Consider the following 6,614-nt stretch of genomic DNA (forward strand, 5'->3'; position numbering starts at 1 on the left):
ATAAGTGCTTGGAAATTTGAAAATTATAATCTTATGTAATCAATCATAGAGGTTGAAATTACATCACAAAACAAGTGGGATAATGCTTTCAATGATAATTGTAACACATAGAAAAAACTGTTGGAAAAACACCACAAAACCATTCATTTTGAAGGGGAACCATTTTGAAATAGTAAAATAATTTAATCAGTAAAGATTCTACCACGTCAGGCCATCTACAACTGAACTCGTATTTGTCTTTTTCAGACCCCTATTAACAGTTGGACAAATTTTATCTTTAATTTCTGCATAGTATTTGTCAAATCGTATGTTTCAGAATCAAAGATTTTAAAAAGTTGATGTTAAATTATATTTTGATGTTTGGAATCATAAAATAACGTGTAATTATCATCATTTTACAAAGAAAACTGTAATGGTTTATTTTTGTAAACTATTAAAATTTGACATCTCGGGGGTACCCATTTCAACTTCCAAGTGATTTTTAGTCATAATTTAATTTTCTCAGCAAATTGATTGATCCAGTCTTCATGGTCTAAATATGTACGTCATTTTGCATAATTTACCTGTATTATTATTTTGAAAAGATGTGTTTCCCAATTCATCACACTATTTGCAATTTTTTCATAATTTTTCTTTTTGAAAATTATGCTATTTTGACTTTTTGTGATGAAGGCTACGTCTGGTCTGGTCTGCCTTTTTTACCGATAGTATCGATATCAAGTTATTCTAGTCATGTTAGGAAGCCTTTCGTGAAACAGGTTTAGTAAGCATGAACATGAGTAAGATTGTAACTACCATAACTCGGCAGTTGGTGGATAAAGTGACTAACTTGTCCAGGTGTTGAGAAACGGGCCCCGGCTGTCTAACGTTAGCCTAACCCAGGGAGCTCCCCCCCCCCCGTCTCGATCGGCCATTTTGTTACGAATCATAACAAAAATAGCTGATCGAGAGTAGACGGGGGTAGGAGAGAACTTTTCGTTTTTTTGAGGTTCCAGTTTGTGCCCAGATGTAAGGAAACTGCCACTCGTTAGACCTTCATCGGCATTATCGTGATATAGGGAACCATCGTTCACTTCATACAGCAGCGCTTTATTAAGTCACACGCACGGTTCCCTATTTCCACCTCCATTCACTTTGTACACAAGTGCGCGTACGCAAATCTACGTCTACGAGTGGTTCCCAAAACCACGATTTGGCCCCTTCATTTCATCCATATAATCGTGGTAAGTGCATAATTTCTATTTTCACAATTCATTTGGAGAAATATTTCGACCATAAATCACGCTAGTCCCGTGAGTACGCGGGCGGGAGGGATCGGAGCTCCCTGGGTTAACGTTAGCCCCGACTTGCCGCTGGCGCTGGGCGCAGCAGCGAGACAGAGCAGTTTTGCGCGGCGCTTTTTGGCTCATATCGCCTATCGGTACCGTACCGTACCCATTCATGCAAATCATTCACACACAGTAAAGAAAGTACGGAGTCGACATCAATTTAACAACAAAATTAGTAAAAAATGACACATGAAGTATTTTGATTTTTCAAAGGAGATTCTCACCTGATATTCATAACATCACAATATTCATGCCATTGTTAATAACAGTCTTCTTTCCCCCGAGAAATGTAGATATTTCCGAGCATAAAATTGTAAACAAAGTCACAGACGACATTACCTAATATATTGTGTCTCTGAAAGGACAAATCGAAAGGGGAAAACATAGTGCGGCGTTAATACAAATGTTCAAGAAAAGGTGGAACATTACATGTGTTGTGAATGAAGCTCAATAAGATTGCACAAAATACTAAAAATGACGATGGGAATGAAAATTTTGGGGGAGAGATGGGTAAATAAAGCTGTTTTCTCTTGATTACATGAAAGATGCCACATTAGAAATTGTAAACAAAGCCAGAGACGACATTACCTAATATATTGTGTCTCTGAAAGGACAAATCGAAAGGGGAAAACATAGTGCGGCGTTAATACAAATGTTCAAGAAAAGGTGGAACATTACATGTGTTGTGAATGAAGCTCAATAAGATTGCACAAAATACTAAAAATGACGATGGGAATGAAAATTTTTGGGGAGAGATGGGTAAAAAAAAGCTGTTTTCTCTTGATTACATGAAAGATGCCACATTAGAAGAGCCTTTGCTTTGTACCCGGCAGTGGCGTAGCTAGGATTTTTTCCCAGGGGGGCACTGGGGGGTCCTTGCTTTTTCAGGGGGGGCACCGGCCATTTTTCCGGTGTGTGTGTATGTGCCCACAAGGGCGGACCCGACTTTCGCCAATAGGGGACGGGGCCCGAAATTATATCTTCACCTATATCAGTCACTTGTTAGTTTTATTCTTATAAAACAACATAAACATAAAATAATCTCATAAGCCTTATAAAAAGTGCGAGCGCGAAGCGCGAGCGATTTTTTTTTTTTACTTTAATGTATTTTTTCCTGAAATTTAATTTTCTGGGCAATGTTATGTGTGATCCTGAACAAGATTCGTATGTACCCCCAAGCGCGAACAGAAATGTTTATCAACTGTTCTAGCATTATCGAAAAGGGACCTGTTAAGGACTGCTTACAGTTACCCACGAAGACGGTATATATTTTAATAATGCGAGCGCGAAGTGCGAGCAAATTTTTTGACATTCCGACCTTAAAAAAATGGTCATTCTAAGAACTTTTTGTATTAATCAATGTTATAGGTATGTAACTAAACAATTGATGCGAGCGCGAAGCGCGAGAGAAAGAAAATTTAGATTTAAGACCTAAAAGCGGGACACTCTATTCATATTTTGTAAGTCATAAATATGATATAGTCAATTGGGTATCATTAATAATGCGATCGTGAAGCGTGAGCAGACAATTATTGATATTCTGATGTAAAACTGGATAATTTAAGTACATTTTAAATAAAGAAAATGCACGCTATTGCGCATGTTAAATATTTAGACCTAAAATCTGGGCATTCTGAATACATTTGTTTAATGGAACATTATGGAATACACGTAGACAATATGAACTGGGGAAACCAAACAAAGTGACCACGCAGCGTGAGCTTAAAATGCTGATATGTAGACCATAAAATGGACATTTTACAGAGCACTTAAATTTGTAAATGAAAAAAAAAATAATGAATGCTCGATGTCCGAGCTAAAATATGTTTTGCATATTGACTTCAAAACTTGCTCCACATCAGCCTATTGAGCAAGATATGAATCCCATCGAACAGGCAAAAATTTTATATAGTAATGAAAAGATGAAAACATGAACAGATTTTTTTTTAATTGCAAGTCTTCCCCTCACATTATTTCATTCAGTCGTCTTCCTATTCTTATTTTCCTCTTCTTTTTTCTTCTGTCTTTCTTCTTCTTTTCCTTTTTCTTTCTCCTTTTTTTTCTTTTCTTTTTTTTTTGCTCTGCCAATTTTTTCTGGGGGGGCACCTGGGGGTACAGGCACGCCAAATCTCAGGGGGGCACGTGCCCCCCCAGGCCCCCCCGTAGCTACGCCACTGGTACCCGGGCTTTGTAACCTATGTTGTTTCATTGCTCCAAGATATATATATTTTTTTATCTTAACCACCATTAATGTTAAGTTCCTTTTTATCCCGACCATAATGATTTTGAGCTATTTACCAAATTGGTTAGCCTTTGATCATGTTTGACACACATGTTACATCTGCTGGCATGGTACTGAATCACATTTTGCGGTTATATGGTACCAAAATATTTGTGTGATTACCAATTCCCTAATATAGTTTGAATCCTATGCATGATTGAATTGACACTGGTCGTTTCATTTGATTTTTTACTTTTATCAAGGATTATTCAAGTAGCTCTTATTACAAAGGGCTATCTATCCCCTTTCTATCCCTTGGCCGGCTTAATTCCCCATCTTACATACACAAACTGACGCATAACTCTTTACTTTTTCTCACCCCTCCCTAACTTTTCTCTCTATTACCTCCCCTCCCCCTCAGGTGCTAAGCAAAAGTTTTGAAAGGGGGGAGGGGTGGGTCTGACCATGCAAAAAACATAAACATTTTTTTTGTACGTCCACATTTGATTGTCACAAATCGGTATTCTCTGTAAGTTCCCGCTCATCTTTCCCAGACAAACCAATCAAAATTAATGTTAGTTCTGAGTGTGATTGCGCCTTCTAACCAATAGGAAGACTGGTAAAAAGAAAGAGCGTATCCTCAATGCATTAGCTGACACTGAGCGACTGCGCATATTTTGCTGCACTTTTATGTAATTATACAGAGAGACAGAAAACTGAGAAGATATTTTTTTAGAAGTGAGAGAAAAAGGAAACAGAGGGGAAAAAGAGGATTTAGAATGTAGGGCCTAATTACTTGTAAGCATGAAAAAATTTCTTTGAAAATAGTCATGAATGATGATTGAATCTTATTCAAAGATCTAATCTAAATAATATCATTGTGTGCTTGACATATAGTCGGTATGGTATCAGGATATTATGGTGCTAAAGGATATTTAAATCTGCTAGACAAGGGTCATAAATCTTATAACTTTTTAGTTTTATATGGATTATGCACATTTGTAAATTATTATATTTTGTGTATGCTAAATGGAAGATACAAAATTTAGGACAATTTTTATAAAAAGTTATGACATCAAGAAAAGACAATGTTTAGAATACAACCCCAGAGGGCTTCACCGGTTTGGCACAAATAAACACGTTACCACTACAGAATAAAGACATTCTGGACAGCCCAACTATAAGCATGTTTCTCAGTGTTTTATCAATTAAGCACCTAGCCCCAACCAATAAAGTGGATGATTGTGAGAGTTCCTGATAAAAAGAACATACATTTCAGGAGATCCTGCCAGATTGAATATGATACCATTTTAGGGAATATATTTTTAGTAGATCCACCATTGATTCCATGCCACTAAAACATAAATAACAAAGCTGCTTAAAAGACTATTCATATATATATGCACTGTTTTTATTTCCTTGATTCTAAACAGTTATTTGATATCTTATAGTAAATCATTCCTCAAAAGATTAATACAATTATTATAGTCAATCAAAAAATAGATACGTACATGTATTATTAAAATAATTACAATATAAGAAGTAAAAAAAGTAAAAATATAAAATTGAACTTCAGGTTCCTTCAAATGACACAATCTGTAGGATTATGAGAGTTCACATGGTGATCATCATATTGAAAACCAAAAGGTCTGGCTACATGGTGTTGGTGTTGGCATAATTTTGGTGTTAGTCTTGGAATTTGGATTGCTTCCCGGGGCATTAAAATCTATTCTGAGTTTGTAAAACTGATCCAGATCAAATTATTGACATCTCAAACACTAGCAAGTGGCTTTTCAGGAACATCTTCATTTTATGCTTGGTGTTATACTCGTGTAAAAAATTGCCTAACACCAACATCGATAGGTCAACACTGAACTTTAAATCACCCATTGAAAACCAAAGGGTCTGGCTACAACTTCGCCATGGTAAACTCAAGATTATCAAGCATAGAAACTTATACTTGGCTCAAAGAATATATATGTTAATCCTAATGTCAGCTAATAAAGAGCACACAGAAGTTGGATGCTACATACACATTGTATACTGCTTTGGCAACATCACATCTGTTTGACAGTTGCACCTGTATAAATGTATAAAATGACCCATTCTGATAAGTAATCCCACATTTCACTTTAGAACAAAGAAAAAAAAATGATTGTATTCCACAGTTCTTTCAAATTGTAATTCCATCTTCTTATTCAATATTCCTCACAAAGTTAATGTATCACTTTGAGGCGTTGTGGTCTTAGTGGTTATGAATCTTGTCTTCTAATCTGAGGGACGTGAGTTTGAATCCCAGCCGTGGCGTGTTTTCCTTCAGCAAAAAATGTACCCACACTGTGCTGCACTCAACCTAGGTGAGATGAATGGGTACCTAGCATGATTAATTTCTTGAATGAACCAAGCGCCTTTAACAGCTGAAGCTACAGCCGTGGTAATTTTTAGTGCACCACTGAAAAGGCAACTAGATAATTGGTGCCTCATAAATACTACATATTATTATTGTTAAAGTACAGTGTATTGCAATTCATCTGTATAAACGATTTCATAACTTGGTCTTCCTACCTCAATTAGAAATCCACCACCTCTCAATTTGTTTAAAATTAACCTGACAATCTACCTCAAGAATTTTTAATAAAATGAGTTTTGCTGCAATGCACTTTGTAGAAGTCTTCTATGATTCTCTTTGTTGTTATTTGTTATTTTGGGTTTACTTACCGGTACTTAATGAATTTTATACACAGTCAAGTATATCCATGCAACATTTTCACAATTCTCACTCATTATTATCATCTTTATTTGATACTAATGTTGAACACATCTCAATTCAAAAGTTGACATTCAAGTGTGACAAAGAGGTCAATATCCAGTTGAAGCACAAACAGAAGTCCCCCAATATCATGTTGACACAACATTTGCTCCAGCGACAATTGCTCTGGTCTGTATTTCGTATAAGATATAGGGTTGTAATAGGGATTTATATCAAGTTTAGGGTCGGGTATAGTATAGTGTGAAACCTAGGGTTGAAGTTGTCCATTCCATTTTGAGTGTGGAATTTTATAGCC

General features: G+C 36.1%; 1 protein-coding gene across 1 annotated transcript in view; it reads right to left on the reverse strand.

Annotated features, from left to right (window-relative positions):
* Positions 1-1,711, reverse strand: part of LOC121425542 — a 66,410-nt gene extending 64,699 nt beyond the window's left edge. The window contains 1 exon segment of the mRNA XM_041621621.1: positions 1,553-1,711. The gene's annotated coding sequence lies outside the window, so the exon portion shown is untranslated.
* Positions 1,712-6,614: the final 4,903 nt, after the last annotated feature.

The sequence above is a fragment of the Lytechinus variegatus genome, chromosome 12, assembly GCF_018143015.1.
Source record: "Lytechinus variegatus isolate NC3 chromosome 12, Lvar_3.0, whole genome shotgun sequence".
NCBI classification, from domain to species: domain Eukaryota; kingdom Metazoa; phylum Echinodermata; class Echinoidea; order Temnopleuroida; family Toxopneustidae; genus Lytechinus; species Lytechinus variegatus.